The 24,552-nt window shown below is 49.7% G+C and overlaps 1 protein-coding gene across 7 annotated transcripts in view; it reads right to left on the minus strand.

Moving 5' to 3' along the window:
* LOC139361133 (disco-interacting protein 2 homolog C-like) overlaps positions 1 to 24,552 on the minus strand; it is a 173,988-nt gene that overhangs the window by 43,170 nt on the left and 106,266 nt on the right. For 6 of the 7 annotated variants that reach the window (XM_071089629.1, XM_071089630.1, XM_071089626.1 and 3 more), the window contains 2 exons: positions 12,646 to 12,715; positions 11,571 to 12,425 (listed from right to left, as the gene is read on the minus strand). The gene's annotated coding sequence lies outside the window, so the exon portion shown is untranslated. Of the gene's footprint in view, positions 1 to 7,417; positions 7,587 to 11,570; positions 12,426 to 12,645; positions 12,716 to 24,552 lie in introns of those variants that run through there. The other variant, XM_071089628.1, reaches the window with a different exon arrangement.

Genomic DNA, 24,552 nt, shown 5'->3' on the forward strand with positions numbered 1-24,552 from the left:
CCACTTGAGGCCAGGAGTTTAAGACCAGCCTGGGGAACAGAGTGAAACTCCATTTCTACAAAAAACAAAATTAATTAACTGGGTGTGACAGCATGCACCTGTAGTCTCAGCGACTCAGGAGGCTGAGGTGGGAGGATTGTTTGAGCCTGGGAGTTCGAGGTTGCACTGAGCTCTGATTCTACCACTATACTCCAGCCTGGGCGATAGAGAGCCTGTCTCAGAAACATTCAAATTCCCACATAATTTTTACAACACCAATATACCATGCAACCATCTCCCTGATAAGCTCAATTATTTACTGGTCAAGGCATAGAATGTGAAGATATTATGAGGCACACGCAGGAACTAAACCTGCATGAATTTTTATCTTTTGCTAAAATGAGATTTGAGTGAACTAAATAAAACCACAATGAGTGTTCAAAGGAAAAGAATTGTCAACTGAACTGAAACAAAAATTAAAATTTATGAATTGCAGCCAAAATCATGATGGGAACTAAGCTTATGGCACGAAAGGCTCATATTTGAAAAAAGTAAGGTCTCAGGTCCATAATCTAAGCTGCCATCTTCAACTCAAAGCCAGTAAAAACATATCACAATGAGCACAAATAAAAGAAACTGAAAACAGAAAGGAGAAAACTCTAGTCACACCAAAAGCCTACGTATAAAAATTCCCAAGGAATCTACAACAGTCAGTCCTAGATCCAATAACTGAGTTTAGCCAAGTCACAGCACACAATCAAATCTTACTCTACATAGGGGCAAATCAGTATTTGGGACCTAAATTTTAAAAACCACACACTCACAGTAGCTATATAAAAATCACGTAGGTATAAATCTAACAAAGCACACAGAGGATGTGTATGAAGAAAATTACAAAACGCTGAAGAAAGAAAAGAGCTACATCAGCTGAGCCACAAGTCCAAGGAGAATCGGCAACAGGGTCAAGACGCCAATTCTCTCCACATTGACCAATAGACTTAACATAATTCCTGCATAAATCCCAGCAGGACACTGACCTGCAGACTTACAATTCCAACATAAATCCCGCCAGGACTTTCTGTAGATAAGACAAGCTAAAAGTTACATGAAAGGGAAAGAAACAGAGGACAATAAACATTCCAATTAAAAAAAAATTGGCAAAGGTCAGACAGACACTTCAACGAAGTGGATGGACGTAAGCACTAGGAAACTAACAGAACTGCCCACAAAAGAGTGGCAGTGCTACTATACATAAATTTAAAAAACAAAATACAACTGCAAGGGAGAAACAAATGGAACCAAGGGCTACAAAGATTATCTTATAGTTGGCAGAAAACCATGGAGGCGTTCTTTGCGTCTTTCTCTGAGAGCGCCACCTGACCACCCAGGAGACATCGCTGGCAGACCCAGAACCGGTGGACACTAACCACAGCTTCCACACTGAGAGGAAGGAGTCATTTGAAGAACATCCAAAAACATTCCTTCGGCTTTTACCATTCTGCTGTGCGAACTACCGAGTTAAGTTTGATGGCCTCTATACGAACACCGAGGTCCGCATTTATAATCCACTTTTTAAATCTTTCAGGACAGGACAATCCTCCTTTATCCCCTACCGTTTTCATCACGTTTCTATACATACCTGAAAAACTCTGCCACCTACATCAGATGTTTTGTCTAAACACGTTACTGTGACTTACCCTAAATTTACAACCGTTCATTTCAATTCCAAGTCCAAAGACTCATTTCCACAGTAATTATTGTACTCAGAAATTAAATTCCAGCTTCCTCGTCACACTTAAAATCAACTGCTTTCAACTTGTGGGTTAGAAATACAACTGATCTAATTCTGTAAACAGAGGATTTCATGGAAATACTCTCTCTTCATCTCACGACACGTGCAGGTGTCACTTGCAGTCTTCAATCCAACTCCCTGCCACCCAGAGCATGAAAGAGCAGCAAAGAATATTTATCCCCATCTCCTTGGGCCGGAGACCCACAGCATATCAATCACTGTCAAATCACGATTGCGCAAAAATCAGTTCCAACGCCCCATGGAGAATAAAGGCCATGCTGGAAGCTGAGGCCGGCCACCCGCTGATACCCTGGCTACCACGGAACTATTCCAGGCACGAACCACCTGCAAGTCCTGGGGGACAAAGCCAGCATGCAATGTTGCCATCAGACCTGTGAGTAGGATCCCTGGCATGGCCACATTAGCCTGGGAGAGTGAGGACGGGACTCAGAAGCTGCAGGGTGACCATGTTGAGAAGTACCCACGGGCTCCGTGACCAAGTCACAAGTAAAAAGATGAGACGCTTCCTGTGTTCCCATGTTGTGTCACTTTATCACTAAAAATTTAGTGCCCCTTCCTTTTTCCTAGGAAAGCACAAGGCCTGAGTAACAAGTGACCACTAATCTGGTTCTTTTCAGCCTCAACAGAAGGCAACAGCTGCATAAACCAAATCACTAGAACATCACACTTTATGGCTACATCACAGCTTTTATTGCATGTCAAACCCTCAGCTCCAAGCGGCACTGACCCCAAATTGGACTCAAAGAGAACAGGTGAGCTCTTCAATCTCCATTTCTCAACACTCAAAGCCTTTTCTGTATGAGCTCATGTGACTCTCAGTGCTAGGTTCATTCATTCATTCATTCATTTAGCAAAACTGCCGTGAACCCCCGGGATTCCCACCCTGCCCTCCGAGGGATACTGTTCTCCTGGGACCTGTGTCCACACCCACATTACTGCAGCCCAGCACCCTTCCCGGAACCGTGCACACCTCCCCAAAAGAAAACTGTACAGAGAACGGCAACACGTCCAGTCATGTTCGGAGGAGCAATTTCAACCGCTGATGTTTTAAGGCAACAGACTGATAACTGGCACCTCATCAATACAGAGTTACTAACTTTCCAGCAGTGTCTCTAGTCCCTCTACAAGGATATACAGATATATATGCAGGAGCTATCTTAGGAGTTAAAAAGACGCTGTTCAGGGAAACAGGAGAAAGCAAAACTTTTGAGGAACGGTGGGGGGAACGTCCACCTTCTACTGCCACAATTTGTGTCTCAGTGATCAAGCCAAGGTTCTCAACCTTTCCAATCTATTAACCCCCTGCCTGAGGCTCTGGGCTGAACCCCAGCTGTACTTCCTGGCAATAAACAACCTGCCCAACTGTGATTCCTGTGTGCACCTGGCACCAGTGGAGATGGAGCCATCTGCCCTGCTGTGCCTCCTGTGGGTGCCCCTGACGACACAGGAGATGGGGACCACCTGCCCAGCTATATTCCCTCTGGGTGCACCTGAGACTAGTAGGATCCTGCAGCATGTGCCTATACTGACGGCTGCTGCATCACCTCCTGCTGTAAAATCCCCCTTTCAGAGGTAACAGGACAATGGGGCAGGTTTTTTTCCTGGAGAAGTAAAGAACCTGAGAAATCCAGAGATTTGAGAAATCCAGGGGATTAGCAACACAAGTGACAAAGAAAAGGATCCTGTGACATCCACACGACATGACATTTGGCAGCACGAGAGTGTACTGGTATTCCCAGAACCACCTCGCACTGCATGGCATTGACATGTTTCCCATGCTTGTTACCTTCGGACAACACATTCAGGTAACCTTCACTTGCTAGGTTGCAGGTGGAGAGAGACTCCTGGAGACCACCAGTTGGAACCGAGACTCCATTATCTCCTGCTTGCAGCACTTCTGCATGAAGCTAACGCCTCCAAATGTGCGTAAGATTTACGAACAGCAGACAAGCTCCATGACATCTTCTGAGAGGGAAGCTGTGCCATGTCAGGGGTTGGGACAGCAGCAGCAAGAGAGATCAGCACGAGTGCTGGGGAGACGCAGCCGGGAAATCTCGGTGTGTGTAGCCCTGGGGTCTGAGGCCTCCAACTGTCCATGTGGCTCCCACAGCTCAAGTCCAGCGTGTGGTCATGACCCAGGGCAGGGCCACTCACAGAGCACAGTTCATCTCAAATATGATGGGGGTGCTGAATGATCCACCAACATACCAGAAGAGAATCGCCAGAACTCACGTGCAGAAGGCATGGATCAGACCACTCCCAGTAATACACACGCCCTCACCACCCTGCAGCTGCCTCCTCCCGCCCCCACACACAGCAGCCTCCTGGGACAACATCCTACTTGCCGGCCACAGCCTGGAGCCCCCAAAGCATGGAGGGGTTTAGTGAGCCACACAACATTCCCCCTTCACACCTGGGAAGTCAGCCCCTCACTGAAGTGGGTCCTGTACCCGCCAGCTGTGCATGATCGGAGGTGTGAAGTCATGGACCTGGTCACCTGCTGTGCACGATCAGAGGTGTGTAAGGTTCCAGACCTGGTCACCCGCTATGCACAATCAGAGGTGTGAGGTGATGGACCTGGCCACCCACTGTGTACGAATAGAGGTGTGTGTGATTAGCGACCTTGTCACCAGCTCTACACAATCAGAGCCATGCGACGTTACAGACCTGGTCACCAGCTACACCCAATCAGAAGCTTTTGAGGTTAGGGACCTGTTCACCTGCTGTGCACAGAAGGGTGAGGTTATAGACCTGGTCATCTGCTGTGCATGATCAGAGGTGTGCGAGGTTAGGGACCTTGTCACCTGCTGTGTCCAATCAGAGCCAGGCAAGGTTACAGACCTAGTCACCAGCGGTGCCCAATCAGAAGTTTTCGAGGTTCCAAACCTGGTCACCCACTGTGCGGGAACAGAGGTGTGCGAGGTTAGGGTCCATGTGCGTGGTGACAGACCTGGTCACCAGCCAAGACACTTGACATTTCCAGGGTCATCCCGGCTTCCTTCAAAACTTGAAAAGTCTTTAGATATTTCCCAAAAGCTCATCCATCTTTGAAAATGATATGCGTGTGCACAGGTGATACCGATGACTGAAGATTGAAGGTTAGAGCATTCCAGCCCTCTGCCCATGTCCCATTCCATCTGCGAAAACTTGAGCATAAACATCCCCCTCTCTGAAGCTCCCTGAACCCCGTGGCAGGCCTGGGACTCAGGTCCAGTGTCCTGTCAGTTACACTGAACAAAATGTAATTCAACACTGGCCATGTGCCCTGTGCTTTAAACGTCTAAAAACCACATAGAAACCTCCCAAAGAACTACAATCTATGAAAGCTTTCATGGCTAGTATTTTAGGAAGACGGACCAGTCTTGATCTAAATCAAAGCCGACACTGCCCAAATTAACTCTGACCCCAGCTTCGTGCAAAGGCAGCCATCGCCTGGCCGTCGGTGTGACCAGCAGCCTGGGCACAGACAGGACCAGCTCCAGTCCCTCCCTGCACCTTAAGCGGGCTTCTGAGCTGCTGTCCATGACCAGTGATGGTGACGCCCAGAGCAGCTTTCCAGGAAAGCAGTAAACCTTTCAGGTCCTCACCTCACGAGGATGGCCATGTATAAATCAACCGCCTTTGTTACTGCCCTGCCATTCCCAAAGAGGGAGTGGGTTAAACTTCTTCCTCCTCCACATGCCCAACACAAGGCACACCTGCCCCAGCACGAGGCTCATCTACTTATTCCCGAGAAACTCACACAACCCACAGAGGCCGTGTACAATCAGAGGCCGCGCACAATCAGATGCCACAATCAGAGACTGAGTACAATCGGAGATCACACACAATCAGAGACCACACACAGAGGCCAGAGGCCACAATCAGAGACCACACAAAATCAGAGGCTGCACAGACAACACAATCAGAGGCTGTGCATAATCAGAGGCCACGCACAATCTCTGCAACCTCATCAGAAACTGTTTCTGATCATTCACCTGAGGCCACCAAGTTTAAATGAGAGGCCCAGGTTTTAAAAGACACAAGGAGTTCTCTGAAGGCAGACTCCGTGCATTCCACTATCAGCACCATTTGTGCCTGTCACGGTCAGGAAGAACCACAACCACGTCTCGGTGCCCTTGCAGTGCAGGGCGCTGAGTTTCTCCCCCTTTCCAAGCCCGCGGTGGCTCCTGGCGACCCAGGGCCTCTGCTCAGCCAGGCGCCCCCAAGACCTTCCTCCCTCACCTCACAGGGGAGCTGTTGCAGCCGGGCTTTCTGGCTCATCACTCCAATTCAGTCACTTACACCCTCATTCCAGGCTGAAGGTCTCTTCTGAAAATATCCAAATTTTACCCACGTCAGGCTCCATCTTTTCCCTAAGGCTGCTCCCCCCCTGCAGAGCAGCAACTCTGGTGCCCGTGCAGCCGGGGCCTGGGGGCGGATCCGTGGGCTCAGAGCACCCAGCCCCTCAGCCCCTCTGTGTGTCCCCTTACTCCCTGCTCCCTGGCGTTAATGCCCTCCATCCTCGATTTCCTGATAGGCAAAAGAGCGTTAATTCTAAGAGTGCTAACCGAACTGGGTCACTTAACACCGCGTCCGGCCCAGAACAGCCCTTGATCAATGACAGGTATTGCTGAGCTGTTACCATTGCGCTGGTTCCGGTTTTCTTGTGAGCCCTTTAGGCTCTTTGCCGTAAAGGCCACTCAATGGTGCTGTCCAAGCCTGTCTGTGGCAGATGGACAGGTGAGTGGCCGATGCACACGTGTGATGCTGAATGGGATCGTTCAAAGTTGGCCCCGCGTATTTTGGTCAAGGTAAGGAAAACGCCGCCCGTGCTTGCTTGCTGTCGCCCTGCGGTGTCCAGAAGGAGACGCTTAAAGGCAACTGCGCCACACCTACCTTCTTGGAAGGAGACGGCAAGACCAGACTGGCTGGAGCTGGGAAGTTGTGCGCTACAGATCAGGGCTGCGTGACCCAGGGAAGGCATCACTCGAAATACCTGCTGGAGAACGGCCAATCCGACCCGACCGTCCACCTCCAGGGTCAGCCACGGGACTCCTCTTGATGTGTCATCCTGATCACCCCTCACAGAATAAATGAGCCTTTGACTTCAGCCTGTCCTAGGTACAACACCGACTGCCACCTCCCACGTCCTGAACCAGCCTGTCCCGGGGATTGCTGTGGACATAGAGGAGAAGGCCCAAGACATCTAGTGGCATTTCCTGGCAAGGACACTCACGATGCTTGACCGTAAAACTCAGGGTCAACTGGTTTTTCGGACAGACTGGAATTTACTTGTGGCACGCATGGATTCTGATTGACCCAGGGATGGGCAAGGAGGCTGACGGAAAACCCATTGTGACTGCGCCAGGCATTCCCGCACACACCGACATCTTCAGACTCGGGCGGCGTCCTAGTCTTACAATCAAATCGAAGCCCAGAGAAACTAGGGAGCTTGTCCAAGACCTGCAAAAAGTATGTGGACAGCTGGCATTCAACTAAGTCCTTCCCTGGATCCATCCGCGCTGCTACCGGCCCCCACTCCCACCACCCCGCCATGGCCCCCGATAGACACAGCAGATCTGAACATCCGGCACCCCAAAAGCAGAGTAGGGAGCAGAGCCGGCTTCCTCAGGGGGAACTCACATGCAGCCCACTCCCCTTCTTGCCGAATGCCTGGGGACTCTATGCGGTAAGGTCTGCAGATGTGGCCTCACTCTGCACCAGGAGATCCAGGTGGCAGGCAGCGTTTTGGAGAGTGCTCCTCCAGAAAGGAGAGAGGCATCTGACAGGGCTTGTCGGCTGATCCATGAGACACAGGACACCTGAGAGAAGGGCCGACAAACCCCACAAAATCGCTGCGCACGCTTCGGACAGGTCTTGCTGCAGACTGTGGTTCTCGTCAGGCGCGAGGAAGTTTCCCAGGGCAGGAGCTCTCCTTGCACAGCAAAAGCGGCACAGGCGATGCAGCAGGGCGTACTTCAGCCCAGGGCTCAGGAACCACGGGGTGCAGCGCAGCCTGCAGCAAACCAGACACATCAGAAACGAAACTCCCACCTTTTACATTCAGTGACATTGAACGGAGGGAGTTATCTGTAGCAATGGTCCTCCTGGGGGACCCGTACAGCATGCATGACCACCGACACTGACCACGAGTACTTCCTAGATCCTGGGGGCTACCCCACTTTACATGCACGGTTCCATTCACAAATCTATGTGGGGCAGTTGTTAGCCCCAGCTTAGAGATGAGAAAAACGCTGCTGGAAAAGCTAAGTGAGAAAATCAGACTTCAGCACACCTGCCATCTCCAAGCCCCCTACTACTGTATGTACTAGGCTCTCAAGGTTGGGTGTGTGGCATTTTAAGTGACTAATCATAGGTGGTTTTCTTCTCTTCTACACTTGTTTAGCCTGAACGCGCACGTACATGCTCTGCTGCAGGTGCACTGCCGTATGTCGACCAGCAACGCTCTTTTCTGTCTCGGGTTCTCGTCACTGCCTTCCGGAAAGCTCTCGCCTGCTTTACAGCCAAGCCAGGTAGGCCTGGTCAGCCGCACAGTCAAATTCCTGCAGTGTCAGAGCTAAGTGCTGGCTGAGACTTTAACAGCGAAGACAGCGGAGTAATGGGGATAAACTGAACAAAACTGTATTGTAACGCAGATGAACGTCTAGAAGCAAAAGAAGCTGACACCCCTAAGAGATCAGGCGACTGCGTCTCACTATGATGTTAATAGCAGCTTGCTGTTTCCAGTGCCTCTCTGTGCCAGGGTTTCCAGTCAGCGTTTGTGTTTAACTGCTCCTGGGCTACCTGATCAAACCTCTGCAGAGATCAGGGATATCTAAATTGACCCGGTATTTGACCACAGCAAAGTCATTAGCCTTCGAGATGCATTTGAGACATCAACTTGCGTTCTTCAAGAGGTTTAAGACACACATAAGTCTTTCTTGCCAGGCTCAACACACACGGCCGGCCGTTTCTGAAGTCAGTGTTTCTGGAACAAAAGCCTTGGCCTGCCCCAGTGAACATTCACAATGAGCACACTGTCGCGAGGCTGCTTGGCCAACCAGCAGGGGGCAGGAGAGAGCTGCAGGTGCCGCGTGGGGTCCCTGCAAACCTGCCTCAGTCAAGCGCGGTGCCTCCTGCCAATCCAGCGGCTTCCTCCAAGGGGAAGAGGCCTCTTCAGCTGCTACTGCACTGATTTCAGGCGGCTCAGCCAATGGGGCAACAGATTCAACAGAGTCCCATGTTGTTAAAGGAAAACTTCTGTTACCAGGCAACCTTAGGGTCAGATTCAACGAAATATAACCAACAACATTGCTTCCAAAACAACATGCTACTAGTGTCTTATCCTTCAATGCTGCTTAAACACGGAAAAGTATGAGGAAAAAAGAACATGGCACTTACTTCTTAAAAAATAACCCCTCTTCCAGGTTCATTTTACCCCTATCATAAAGACTTAGAACTGTGGATTGCCTACAGGAACGCGGAGTGGGGGTGGATCCCCACGCTGACCCAGACTCACCCCAGGTCAGTCATCCCCCCACCATGCGGTTCACACCTCTCCAGGCCCTGTCACCTCATGAAGGAAAGGTGGCGTCTCTGAGCTCTCTTTGCAGGAAGCACCCAAACACGAGCTAGAGACACAGACACACCCACAACTGCTTTGAAATCCTGAACATATTTAAGGACTTCATTATAAGTTTTTTAAAACGGTAAGAACAAAGTGAGCCTGGTTTTAACGTCTCAGCCACAATAACACCGTGTACATCTGTCTTTTACTGCTTGTTCCTTCTCTGGCAGCTGCTGCCTGGCTGGCCGACTGCAGAAGAACAGCCTCTGGTACTCCCAGGAAGCCCTCTGTAAAAGCGTGACCACCACGATCACGTCTCAGGACGCCACACACGTTAGGGTCGCCCACAGACCGCCATTCCCACTGCCTAGAAGGCACTGAACGGGCCTCATGCTCTTTGTCAATGTCAACCTTCCTAAGCTATGTTGTGTTGAAAATTTTTAACCGCAGTCCACACATACTTCTTTGTTTGTGTCTTGCTTTTATCCTAGAGGAATATTTTTATGGAAAATTAAGCTGGCAAAGTTGAAGGGTTTTCTGAAAGTCGACTCCTAATCCTGGAAGGAAAAAAAATGGGCCAGATGTGGTGCTCACGCCTGTAATCCCAGCAGTTTTGGAGGTTGAGGCCAGGAGATTGCTTGAGCCCAGGAGCTCGAGACCAGCCTGGAAAACATGGCAAAACCTTGTCTCTATTAAAAATATCCAAAAAAAAAAATAGCTGGGCGTGGTGACATGTGTCTAGTCCCAGCTACTCAGGAAGCTGAGGTGGGAGGATCACCTGAGCCCAGGAGGTGAAGGCTGCAGTCAGCCAAGATTTGCATCACTGCACTGCAGCTTGGGTGACAGAGTAAGACACCGTCTCAAAAAAACAAAAAGCAAGAACAACTGTATAAATCATTATAGAAGGGAGCTGGCCGGGCGAGGTGGCTCACGCCTGTAATCCCAGCACTTTGGGAGGTCAAGGTGGGCAGATCACCTCAGGTCAGGAGTTTGAGACCAGCCTGGCCAATATGGGAAAACCCCATCTCTAATAAAAATACAAAAATTAGCGGGGCATGGTGTTGGGTGCCTGCAATCCCAGCTACAGGGGAGGCTGAGGCAGGAGAATCATTTCAACCCAGGAGGCGGAAGTTGCAGTGGGCCGAGATTGCGCCACTGCACTCCAGCATGGGCAACAAGAGCGAGAGTCCACTTCAAGAAATAAAAATAACAATGAAGGGAGCTAATGTTTTTCATTTAAGGGAAGGGAAAAGAACATTCAGTATTTATACCTCTCACGCACACATCTGCAGTGGTGTCCTAAAGTATTCAAGATACACACTCCTACAAATATAGCTCAAAACTACTCACCAAGTTACATGCTAAAAGCACATGCATTGTAAGAATGCTACATTATATTTTTTAAGCATCTGTATCCAATATTTTAGCATACTGGCAGTTTTCCCTTCAGGTGCTGTATGCCTATATTATTACATGTTTAGTCATTCATTTTAGAATTTATGACTTGCTTTAGGTGAAAAATATGTTTAAACATAAGCTACTAAATTAATGACTTAGGGGAAAAGTTACTAAGTTAACTTGGAAGTTAAACTTTGCAAACTGAATTTGTTGGACCTCATGCAAGCTAGACGATCAGTTTTTTAAATTGTTTCTTGTGTGTTTCCCTCGAGGATGGAAATCTCTTTACTCTCATCCACTGTGCACACTGCAGCCCCGCCTCTCCTCCACCGCGCCACACTGCAGCCTGCAATTCACCCTGTACCAGGCTTTCCACACCTTACCTGAAAGTCACTAAGTATAACCAAGAAGGAAATGAAAAGCAGATAAATGACCTCCACCCCCACATTTAGCATGCAAATGTTAAAAGTTCATCAAAGTAAAACCAAAAACCCACGTTAACTCACGATTGTAACTGGGAGAGTTATGTACATGGCAATTTGAAAAGTCATTTAAAGTTAAGTAAAAACCTAATTGAGACTCTCAATAAATACAGTTTATACAAAAAGACATGTGCAAAGATTGACAGTGAGGAGAGGACTTCACTCTGCATCCAGCCTGTCCTGGAAGCCACGGCCAAATGCCAGGTTGTATGGATCCGAAAAGCAGGAAAAAACAAGTGTTGAAAGGTGTACAGTCTCAGCAATGTACAAATTCGATGTAGGATGCTCAGAAACCTTGAATTTCCAATCAGGAAACAGCAACATGAGGAAGTTTCCCAGCAGTGCCCACCTTCTGCCTACGGCACGTGTAACAGGAACGCTGGCCACCTCCGGGGGGACAGAGGCTTGCTGGTCACATTCGCTCTAGCAGCCGCACAGCTGGCCCCACCACAAACACCTGGCTAATACTGAAGAACCACTCACTCCCTGGGCTTTGCTCACTCTAGCCGGGAGAGCATATTTACAGAGTACTTTATCAACTGAGTCCTCGTTCAATGCGTCAAGCTTGTAGAAGGCAGGGCAACCCCATTCCTGGCCCAATTAAGTGAACTGAGCAGAGCAACTGCCCCCAGTTGGACGGCACTCAGTCACGACAGCAGGAGCCACTGTTCACAGGGCGCTGGCTTCGTGCCGAGAACAGTTCCAAGCGTCTTCTCTCTGTCCGAGGAATGTGCACTGCAACCCTGTGGGGCCGTTTGCAACGTCCACCAGAGTTCTGACGCAGCCAAGTCCAGCCTGTCTGTGGGCCTCGCCACGTGGCCGTCCACATCCCCTGCAGACCAGACCTCACTGCAGGGACTGCGGGTTCCAGGGCTGCCTTGAGGCACATGCTCCCTTTGCCACCTCCTCCTGGCCCCTGACATCAACCCTCACCACTGCTGCCAACACTTGATTTTCTCATGGCTCCTGAGGGGCCTGTTCTGCCCTTCCCTGCTCCCTGCGTCCGGCTTGGAGGGTGCCCACATCAACGCCAACGCCAACGCTCATGTAATCACCAACCCTTCCACAGGGCGTGATGCCTAGGAGTCTCAATATCAGAAAGTCAGATTCCTGTGCTTGTCGGAGAATTTCTTCCCATTGTAGAAGTGAAGGAGATAAAATTCTAGGTGCCTGCAATAACCTCATTTCCACAATGAAGCCACTTCTGTAGCACACAACAAACAAACAAAAAAGCTTTTTTAAAAACTTCTTTTATACAAGCTAAATACAATTTAATTTTTACATCCACGTTCTCATCAGCTCCCACCTGGTGGGCAGGCAAATAGTAATTTTCAAAGAAACAAATTGTTCCATAATTTTAACACTTAGCATTTTCACTATTAAGCAAGAATTCTCCCAAAAATACACGAAGATCTTGTTCTCACCTTCAAAAATTGATTGTCACACAGTGAAATAGCACTTAATGCAAAGGAATTTTCTTTTCAGGTTTCTGTTCTGGAAAAGAAAAAAAAAGATTTCTGGCAAAGAGATAAACACTAATTATGTCATAATCCAAAATGTCTCCAGGAAAAATAATGTCATCCAATTAGTTCTTTGAAGTGTTACAAATACAGCTGAGTTTTAATAGTAATTTGTCCATAATTATCAAAAGAATCTTTTAAAATCTTAATACTGAAAGAATAACCATAAACGGATATAAAACACAAAGCAGAAGGGTTAAAATTTTGGGGTAGATTTTGGCCCATATTTTTAACATATGAGTAGTTATTTACCTAGCTGAAGCTTATCCCTCTCCTCCTAGGCTCTTCAAGACTGATTTTCAAATATAGACTGGCTTTTGGTACATGAAGGCAGCTTTAAAAGACGTCAGGATCAGGCCGGGCACAGTGGCTCAAGCCTGTAATCCCAGCATTTTAGGAGGCCAAGGTGGGCTGATCACTTGAGGCAAGGAGTTTGAGACCACCCTGGACAATATGGCAAAACCCAGCCTGTATTAAACACTTTTGTAATTAGCCAAGTGTGGTGGCACACACCTATAATCCCAGCTACTTGGGAGGCTGAGGCAGGGAGAACAGCTTGAACTCAGGAGGCGGAGGTTGCAGTGAGCCAAGATCGCACCACTGCACTCCAGCTTGGGCGACAAAGTGAGACAGTCTCAAACAAGAACTTAGCCCTCAGGAAAAGCGTTGACCACCACCCACCCCAACCAACCCAAGGAAACACATGGCAATCGTTATCATCTGATTTTGACACAATAAAGTTCTATTCTCCTCTTTAAACACAATGGTAAACACCTGCCATCAGTCCACAGAAACTGCCAGGACCCAGTAACACTGGACTAGCAAGATTAATGGGCCACGTATGCAGGGTTCAGCTGCAGAAAGTGAAGACACCAAGAATGGTGTGTGCTCAAACCAGATTCCTTGCTTTCGGGGTGGAGGGGCTTCCCGGGAAAATCTAGTCCAGCGTGATGGTTTCCACTTCCACCGAGAGGAGGAAACAGGGGGTTTCCTGAGGGCACTGACAGGACTTGGGTCTCTGCCCCTTTGTCCTCTGTCCTATTATGGGATGAGGGTGGGCTGAAGGCAGGTTCTCCCTACATCTTCCGGGCAGGAGAGATGGAGCTGACAAGTGAACGATGGCTTTTCCAAAACATTCTCATGTTTATAACCTGTTATCAACCTGTTTTCCCTGGAGATCAGTGAAGCAGCATCACTGATTCTCTTCCATTAGGGACAACCCGGTGTTACGGGAGGCAGGAGACTGCATGCAAGCTGGGTCAGCCTCTGTGCTGTTCTGAGTCAGTCACTTGTGTCTGATCCTCAGCGTGCTTGTCTATCAAATGGGCGGCCCCACAGACCCAGTGACTTTCAACCAGAGTTCCATGGAGGTTGCCCAAGGACAGGGAGGGGGAAGAGGAGGAAGAGGAGGGAGGGGGAAGAGGAGGAAGAGGAGGGAGGGGGAAGAGGAGGAAGAGGAGGGAGGGGGAAGAGGAGGAAGACGAGGGAGGGGGAAGAGGAGGAAGAGGAGGGAGGGGGAAGAGGAGGAAGAGGAGGGAGGGGGAAGAGGGGGAAGAGGAGGGAGGGGGAAGAGGGGGAAGAGGAGGGAGGGGGAAGAGGGGGAAGAGGAGGGAGGGGGAAGAGGGGGAAGAGGAGGGAGGGGGAAGAGGGGGAAGAGGAGGGAGGGGGAAGAGAAGGAAGAGGAGGGAGGGGGAAGAGGGGGAAGAGGAGGGGGAAGAAGACGAAGAGAAGGGAAGAAGACGAAGGGAAGAGGAAGAGAAGGGAAGAGGAAGAAGAGGGAGGAGGAAGGGGAGGAAGGAAGAAGGCAAGGGGAAGGAAGAAGTGGAAGGGGAGGAAGGAAGAAGGAAAGGGGAAGGAAGAAGTGGAAGGGGCGGAAGGGGAGGGGGCGGAAGAGGAGTGTGGAGGGAGCAGTGTGGAGGGAGGAGCAGAAGGGGGGTTCTCTGAGGAGGAGGACCAAGTTTCTGAGGTGTCTTGGAGTCAGAGTTGGCAGTGGCTTGGGCTCTAGGCCCTCTCTTGCATAGTTTTAGGCTTTAACTATTTATATTTGTGGACTCTTTAAAAGATTTAATTTGAAGAAAACCGGAGTTGGGGATACCTTGCTTCTAAAACACAATTTCTCAAGCCTGAGACTAAGTGCTAGGCATTGCTCATTCTGTTACCGTCATTTCCTCCTATTTAAAATCAGCCGCACACCCCCAATCTCCCTTCAGTGCAAACACCTTTTCCGAGGATCTCAAACAGCAGAGCGAGCGGCCCATGACCCCAGCCGTGGGCACGAGGAGCGAAGAGCAGACGTGTGGAGAGGGCTGCGGACGACATGAGAGGCAGAGGCCCGGCACCTCCCTGCAGGGGCTGTGCTCCTCCAGGCCTAAAGGACATCCTCGCCTCTGGGGTGAACAAGCAGCACAAACTATCAACACTTATTCCAAAAGAATAGGAAGAAAATTCAAACGAAGTTAACACAGTTATCCCAACACAACACTGCAGGAGCCCAGAAACAAGAGGACCAGTGAGCCTGAGGTGGGTGGTTCCAATAGCGGGACAGTGACGTTGGCATTAGGGCTTTTTGACAAAAAAAAAAAAAAAAAAAAAAAAAGACACAAAAGGTAACATGGGACACCCATTATTTCCTGCCAGTGGAAAGACACCCACAGGCCCCCAGATGCCAACGGCCCCCTGGGAACGAGCTCACGCAGTGCCTCGGGTCTTCACACAAGTCGGCGCGTGGTGTCCTCAGCAACCCCGCCCATGACACACACACCACACTTGACTCCCTTACCTGAGGGTCCAGGGGAATGGCGGGAAGTTCTCGAAGGACAGGGCATCCTGTGAGGGCACTGCACGACTATGCACCTCAGAGGGGCCCCCGGGCAGGTGCTCTCTCTCCAAAGGATGAGCTGGATCCTGACCACACCCAGATCGCGCTGGCCTCCAAGCCGAGCGCCAACATCTCACGTCCAAAGGGATGCGCAGGTGCCTGCTGCGCATGGAGCCCAAGCCCCTCCCAGAGCTCAGGACGAACCCAGTGTCCAGGCCTGGGGCCGTCACCAGCCAGGAGAGGCCTCCGGGGCACTTCCCAGCGATGGCAATGGGAAGTAACAACTCAGGCCCATCAGGGGCTTCCTCACTATACGGGTGTTAGAAGTAGAGACAGAGGTTCAGGTCTAATGCGACAAACATCGACGGATCCCATGGAAATGCGGGCGCAGGCCCTCCATCCCAACAGCACGCATGGCTGCTCCATTCTGCTCCCACACACACGTCCCCACCCAGCCAAGCCCCTTCTCCTTTTCCCCACTGGATTCATCAAATCACACCTCACTGTCCTTGGCAAATGTACCATTAATTTACTTACTGCCCAGTAGAAAAGCACACTTCTAGTTAACATGACACCCCCGCTATGATAGAACAAGCCACTCAGGCAATGGTGTTTCATTACAGCAGCCTGAGCTACCTGAGATGATGATGCTCACCGTCCTACAGAAACGGCTACTCCCCTCTCCCAGAAAGAGGGGTTTAATTAAACTCCCTGTCTCTCCTCGCGGCCACCACAGATCTCACTCCCCCACCCCGTAAGCCAGCAGTTGCTAGGATTAAAGGAAACAGAGGATCGTTTTAGACCAGACCATCCATGTGGGTCCGAAGCCTGTAACTTTGCCCACTTCCATGGCGGCTATGTCACCGCATACCCCATGCCAGCTCTGTGTCTGCACTGGGTAACAGGCTCTGCACAGACTCCTCTAGCTGCCATCTAGCACAGCCATTTCCCCTTCTCCTTTGCAGGTTGTCCTTCTATATGCAACCCCCAACCTTTCTGCAACCCAAGGCCTTCTGATCCTGGCATTCGGGGTGAGCTCAGCCATGTACTGGAGTCCTTGACTCAGGTAACCCAGGCCAAAGGCGTTGGCACCAACGATCTACTGGCTGTGGGGTCTGCACAGTCACTAGCTGCCCCAGCCACATCAGGGCCCTGGAGGGGAAGCAGAGGAAGCTGTGAAACTTCCAACAGTCATACGGGAACAGGGGCCCCTGGGATGAGGAGGATGCCATGGAAGGAAATTCAGAGAAAGAAAGAGCCTCAAGGCTGGATGGGTCATGCCCAAAGCCTGCAATGCTGAATTTTCTAGGTTTCTGAACTCAATCACTGACCCATATAGCACATGTTTCCTGAGTGCTAACCCCGCATGGCATTGGATACGGCTAAAGTAGGACCCCCACTTCCCCCTTCCCCGACACATACACAGGGCCTCCGTCCTCATGGGAAATCAGGCCTGGGCGCCCAGCTAGCACCGTGAGCCTGGGAAGGGGGCCGATTCAGACGGACAGTGGGTGCAGCCTTGCCAAAGCCCAGCAGTCACCTGCACTGACACAGCCAGGCTGAGTCCGGATCAGCCGCACAGAAACCTGACCCTCTCAAGGGCACACCTGAGCTCATTAGGGACAGACACCGTCTCTTGCTTATCTCCAACACTTTCTCTGCATGTCTACTTACACACGGATGACACAGTCTCGGAAGCACAGTTATGATTCTGGAGACAGATCCCAGGCCTCCCCCTGCTCCTCTCCGTGGTGCCATTGATGGGGAGGGGCCGGTATGGCCGCGAGGCCACACACCCACAGTCACCCTGCCACGGAGACGCGGGCCTTCGACGGTTACTTCTGCCAAAGAACCCTGCTGCGTCTTGGAGCACACCATGGTGGGCGGGAAGCTCCACCCGGAGAAACAGCGATGCTTCTCCCCAGAGCCAACGGAGGGCACCCCCACCCTGCATTCAGCAGATTACTTACTTTCTGGAAAACATCTGAATTAATGGGGAACACTAAAATGAAAAGGTCACGCTAGAAAGGTTAGAAGGCTGTGTGAAGTCTCAGGAGGTCCAAAGATTTCTGAACCAAGACTGCTGTGGTCAACGAGCTTACAGGGAAATTTCCACATGGGCCTTCAACAAGCAACGCTCAGCAGAGAGGAGCAACGTTCTGCGCAGAACCTCAGAACCAGAACATCGGACACTACAAAGTCACATCAGAGCCAACAGCAACTGAAATACAGCACTCTCCTAAGATGTGTGCGTCACCTGCAGAAAGTCACTACACATTAAGACGGGGGAAGAAAAGGATAAGGTTAGAAACAAATTTGAAGTAATTTCTGCATACAAAAAATTTCTACATCCACTGGCTTTCTTTCTGGGAGTAACAACTTTTACATGAGATGCACATCCCAGTTGGAAGGAGTTTGGGTTTTCCGTGGGCAGAGACAAGGGCTCTCCAAGAAATGTGAACCTTTTTTCAATCACTGAGCCGCGTACCCTGAGGCCACCCTGGCCTCCCTGATCACCTCCCTGCTCTGCCTTCAGCCAGCTCCTTCCAGCACTCACCCTGCTGCTCCCAGAGCCTGCACTGGCCCAGGATCTCCTCTTCTACTGCTGTCAATCTTCCATTTTAGGGCAAATACGTTGGAGACTAGAAAGTTATAAGACCCCTTGGCTTTTTAAAAATTTGTCTTCTCAGAAAACAAAGAATACTAATTCTACTTTTATGGTTTAATGTGTTGCCGCCATCTGCATGTCGATGGATATGTGTTTTTATATATATTTTACTCAATATTTATAAAAGCATGCACTGTTGGCTACATTCAGTTCAATTACATTTGATGTAAGAAGTTTTAATTTCAGTGAATTCAGGCACTCAAAATTTAAGCCCTCTGACATCTATTAATCAAATGGAAAAATTACAGGTAGATATTACAAAAATCAAGAGAAGTGTTTAATATAAATCCTGGACTTTTAGATATTTCCACAAATGTAATGTATACATTAGTACACGACCTTGAGCATTTTCACAACTCTTTGAACTCAAATTCCATTCTTAACTTTTACAGATAAATCGACATCCATATGTGATTTTAAGCAGCTCAAACATCAGCTCTTAAAAACAACCAGAAATGCTGCGGGCAAATCCCACCGAGCAGCAAATAATGGAACTGCAGCCAACAACCCAGGTACCTCCCCTGAGGCATCTGGAACTCGAGGATTACGAGCAGCCTTTGGTTTCTGAGGCGCCCGAGAGTGGGGACTCCCAACTCCCCAAGTCTAAGAAGGCCTCAGCAATAAGGACAACTGATCAAAAAGTCATCCCTGCGGGCTCCCTGCCACGGGCTCCTCCTTGCCTGCCCTCAGCCACGTGCTTACAAGATCTCACTTCCTCTCTGTCCCACAAAGCCTGACTCCTGAGATTCCAAGCCCTACTGCTTTCTGGGATGTGGCCATGGATGTCAACTGCACCTGTAAGGGGAGAAGCTGGTCAGGATACAGGATCCTGGCCATCCTGGCAGCGCTCAAGCTGATACTGTAACTTGGTAGTGAGTTACTTAATGCAAAGGTTTAACTTTGAATAATTTAGATATGTGTATTCTAACAGGGAAATTCTGAACGTAGAACACAGGCCACACCCTCACACAGATACTGTCTGGCCAGTACTCTTTTGTTTGCCTTTTCAATAGATGTTTTTAAAAGCAATTTTTGGTTCATAGCAAAATCAAGAAGAAAGTACAGAGTCCTCACATATCTCCTTTCCCAGCACAGGCACAGCCTCCATCATTCTCCTGCCCTCGCCGGACCAGCATGTCTGTGCGACCGACAGACCCGCATCAACATGGTACCACCACCCACAGTCCACAGCTCACATGAGGACTCGGCCTGCTGCTGCTCACTCTGTGGGTTCCACAGACGTGGAACGGCATGGATCCCCCATGAAAGCCCCACCCGGAGTTGTTTCCCACCCTACACATCCCCTATGCTCCTCCCATTCATCTCTCCCTTCCCCAACCCCTGGCAGCCACTGACTGTCTCCACAGCTTTGCCTTTCACAGACTGTGCTGTGGTTGGACTCAGATAGCGCAGCCTGTCCAGATTGGAGATTCACTTAGCAACATGTGTTTAAGATCCTTCCGTGTCTTTTCATGGCTTAGGGGTCCAGTTCTTTTCAGTGCTGAATAATATCCCAGTATCTGACATACCACAATTTATCCATTCACCTACTGAAGGGCATCTTGGTTGCTTTCTAGTTTTGGCAACTATAAAGCTGCTGGCAACGTCTGTGTGCACATTTCCACATGGAAGTAAACTTTCACCTCCTCCGAGTAAACGTCCAGGACTGTGATTGCTCCTGTGGTCGGAGAGCTTAGTTCCAAGGAAAACCACCACGCTGCCTCGCACAGCCGCTGCCCCACTTCCCCCAGTGATGAGTGAGGGTCCTGATGCCCACACACCCACCAGCACGTGGTGGTGTCGGAGTTTGCATTTTGGTCAGGCTGATGGGTGTACTCTGACGTCTCACCCTATGACATAAGACTCGGGCCATCTGTTCACGTGTAGATTTGCCATCTGTGTATCTTCTTTGTTGGGGTATCTGTCCAGGTCTTTGGTCCATTTTTAATCAGGTCATTCATTTTCCTGTTGAGTTTTGAGAGTTCCTTGCACGGTTTGGATAACAGCCTTTATCAGATGAGTGTTTTACAGGTATGTTCTCCGCTTCTATGGCCTGCCCTCTCATGCTCCTGAGACACTATGTTTTTTTATTATTAAAAACACTTTAGACAGAAGATGGACCTCCCAGCCCACCACGGTTCTTATTTTGGCCGTGGTCACCACCCTCCCAGCCCTGGTTCCCACCTTTCCACAATCTGCTGGTCCTATGGGAGTCAACCCATACTAAGTCCCTAACATATCTCCAATGATGGCAACGTCAAAGCAGGCAGTTTGCAGGTAGAAAGGAGCTGATGGAGGCCGGAGACGAGTGTGAAGGCCAGTGGATTCATCCCTCGGGGACTGGCAGACCTCTCAGATGTCCCCCTGGGTCACCTCCCAAATGAAGTACCTGCTTTGGCCGTGGGCAGGAAGCAGGACCTGGCCCAGATCTCAGCATATTTGACCTGGCACCGCATTTACAGGTGAGCCTCTGTAACCAGAAACTCTATTCTCTGGGGAGAATGCATTTTCATTATCAAGGCTTTTAGGCTTTTAATTAAGAAACCAAAGAGCAGTGCCTGGAGTGAGGATGCAGGGACTCTGGGTGACCCACACGCTCATTTCCACCTGGCACAAAGGACCCTGGAGTGAGGGTGCAGTGCCTGCTCTGAGTCACCAGCACACTCATCATTTCTACATAAAGAACCCTGTGAGTCTGTCCCAGGGCTTTTTAGCCTACACCTAAAAATTCACAGCTCAGAAAACCCTAATCATTTTAGGAACCTGAGGGGTGGGCCAAGGGGATCTCACAGAGTTTGGTGCTGGCTGTGGGATCAGCAAAGGGCGACTGGGGCTTCCCGCAAGCACTTCCGGGAGGCCATGCACTGGCCCGAGGCTGGTTCCGCCTCCTATCCTCGGTTCTCATGCCCAGCCGTGAGGGGAGCCCCCTGCTTCAGGAGCAGTCCCTGGCTCCAGGCCCTAACGTCCATGTCCAGGCCCCTGGTAGGGCAGCTTCTACCCCAGGGAGGCTGGGACTGGAGATAACCTGGAGCTCTAGGCAATCCTGGCAACCACGTGCTTCCCGAAGTGGCTGCAGACAAACTCCTGCTTCCAAAACCTGGCACGGGCTGTGTGAGGCCTGGAACGCGGGAGGCTCATTTCGCAGGGTCCCCGCTCACATACAAAAGCAAGGCTAAGAGCAGGTAAATTATTTAATTACCCTCTCATGGTTATCAAGTCAAGTCATAGTCGCTTAGACCTATGTGTGACTAGAAGTATACACATTATGCAAGTGTATGTAAATGTGAATACAGACACGCTTATTTTTTTTATTTTTTTTTTTTTTTTGAGACGGAGTCTCGCTCTGTCGCCCAGACTGGGGCAGTGGCGCGATCTCGGCTCACTGTAAGCTCCGCCTCCCGGGTTCACGCCATTCTCCTGCCTCAGCCTCCGGAGTAGCTGGGACTACAGGCGCCCGCCACCACGCCCGGCTAATTTCTTTTTGTATTTTTAGTAGAGACGGGGTTTCACCGTGTTAGCCAGGATGGTCTCGATCTCCTGACCTCGTGATCCGCCCGCCTCGGCCTCCCAAAGTGCTGGGATTACAACGCTTATTTTTTTATATATACCTTACGTATATGTATACACATGCATATGTATAAAACATGGATGAAAAAACCATAGTTAATATTTCAAAGGCCGGGCGCGGTGGCTCAAGCTTGTAATCCCAGCACTTTGGGAGGCCGAGACGGGCGGATCACGAGGTCAGGAGATCGAGACCATCCTGGCTAACACGGTGAAACCCCGTCTCTACTAAAAAATACAAAAAAAACAACTAGCCGGGCGAGGTGGCGGGCGCCTGTAGTCCCAGCTACTCCGGAGGCTGAGGCAGGAGAATGGCGTAAACCTGGGAGGCGGAGCTTGCAGTGAGCTGAGAGATCTGGCCACTGCACTCCAGCCTGGGCGACAGAGCCAGACTCCATCTCAAAAAAAAAAAAATTTCAAATCTCAGTCACAAAGATCTCAGAAGCAAATTATTATCCTTAAATTCTAAACAAAGACGTAACATTTTACATTCTTACCAACAAAACATTCTCTATTAGCATTTTATTTTAAAAGCTAAGAATGCATTGCACTCTCTCAATCTCTATTTTTAACTCAGCTCACAAAGGCCCCTGTACCAAGGCCTCTGTACCGCCGCAAGAACGGCGGTGGTCACACCTGTGGCCATTTATCCTCCCTGCATCTAGCTTCTCTTCCTGAGGCAACAGCACCTCTGAAGTCACAGTCTGGCCTCCCAACTCTCCCCGCTCCCGGGCTTCTTGGCGTGTAAGCTCTGCTACACACACCTCAGCAAATACTGCTGATTAGCCAGAATCACCCAGAAATCTCTTAACCTTGATTCTGGCTGCTTTTGTAATTTGTAATATTTGTACTTCTGGTGTGATTTGAGGAACAACACATTATAAAACTAGAGAAGATGTGGTTTTTATTCTCTCCTTTCTACTTGCAACCTTGAAAATTCAAGTAGCAGCAAGGTTTGTTGAAAGTAACTTCCACCAAATAGAACCTATTCCAAATGTACTACAGAGCGTCAAATAACCACATAGATGTAAAATAGAGATGCAGACACAGATATCAAATCCAATAGTTAAACCAAACTGAGAAATGCTTGCCAGTTTGATAGGACTTCTAAAACTTGACATAAGTGTTGGCTAAGAGATACAAGATGTTATGAGATGAGTGAGATGCTTGGCCTAGAACCACAGGCTCTCTCCTCTTTACAACAGAAAATCCATAAGGAAGTCAAATCTGAAAGAACCAGGTACCGTTGAACGGCATACTCAGCCATGCTTCCCCATCCCTGGGCCAGCTGCGGTGAGTGCAGCCAGTGGTTCACCAACATCCATCATCCATCCTCCAGGCCATGGCTACACTTTACTCCCAGGCTCCCTGCCATTATGTAGATTAGGTAAACCACGGCCACTCTCACCTTAAGCCTCCCCCGCCAGCATGGCAATCACCCATTCCCAACCACAACAAGGACAGCCGTGTCCCTGGGAACGCAGAGCAGGGGTCGGTAAGGAACCTGGATCCCTAAATACCTCATGGAGCAGTCACTAGCCTGGAACATCCTCCCTGACAGGTTTGCAAGAGAGAAAAACTGCTTGGTTCCTCAAGCAACAATATTACAGAGTCTCAGGTCACAGCATCCTTACCTACCCTCGTCAGGAACCGTTTATGCTCATCAAGACATGGGAACAAAACTGCAGTGGCACAGTCACACTCACCCAGAATGCAGACCACCTGCTGTTCACATTCATGAGTTGTGAGCCAGCCACGTGGCCTGGACAGCTCACTTAGCCACTGAAATTACATCATCTAAGATTTTGTGGCAGTTACTTTGATAAATTATCCCTCCTGCTATGAAGAGTAAGGTTTGGCAATTTTTTTTTTTTTTTTTTTTTTTTTGAGTCGGAGTCTCCTGTGTCACCCAGGCCAGAGTGCAGTATTACAATCATGGCTTATCGCGGCCTTGACCTTCTGCCTCAAGCAATCCTCCCGCCTCAGCCTTCCAAGTAGCTGGGACCCACAGGCGAGTTTGATTTCTTTGCTAATGAATTCCTAATTCACCTTGCAGCGGGCCTGTTAGGGCCATATGCCCGGACATCCACCTTGCCGACCGGCCGTGTGGTCTCTAAGGTGGATGCACTCCGGTTGCCCGGGCTCTGCACGTGATGCTGAGTCTCCAAGTCTGCCGCTGTATAAGGGACTGACATCCCCGAGTGTCTCGACGTGCCACCGTGAGCCGGACTTTATTCCACAGGGCGACTCTGCTTCCCGTGACGAGATGCAGCACGTGAGCACAGATCAAAGGGTATCAGCAACTAACCCATTCCCCAGGTGCTAAGCAGAGGACCAAGAGTTTAGTTCCTTACTTACTTGCTCCAAGCTTGATTCAAAACAGCTTTCTGGGATCCTGGGGACAACCATCTCTAACTGGTGAGAATTCTGGCTTTAGTAACGGAAGAATCACCTAATGCCCATTTTGTAACTGCTGTTCTCATCAGAACTTGAGGTCGAAGGGTAAAATAAAAGGGGGGCCAAGATCTTGACACCCCAGGTTTGCACAAGGCTAACCAGCGTGATTGAGGGGGTGAAAGGAGTAGAATTTTTAAAGTGCTGAGTTTTAAAAACATGGCTGTAGGCTGGGTGCACTGCCTCACGTATATAAGCCCAGCACTTTGGGAGGCCGAGGTGGGAGGATTGCTTGAGGCCACGAGTTGAAGTCTAGCTTGAGTAACACAGCAACACTCTATCTCTTTAAAAAGAAAAAAAAGTTATT

Source organism: Macaca nemestrina, assembly GCF_043159975.1.
Source record: "Macaca nemestrina isolate mMacNem1 chromosome 11 unlocalized genomic scaffold, mMacNem.hap1 SUPER_11_unloc_1, whole genome shotgun sequence".
Taxonomy (NCBI): domain Eukaryota; kingdom Metazoa; phylum Chordata; class Mammalia; order Primates; family Cercopithecidae; genus Macaca; species Macaca nemestrina.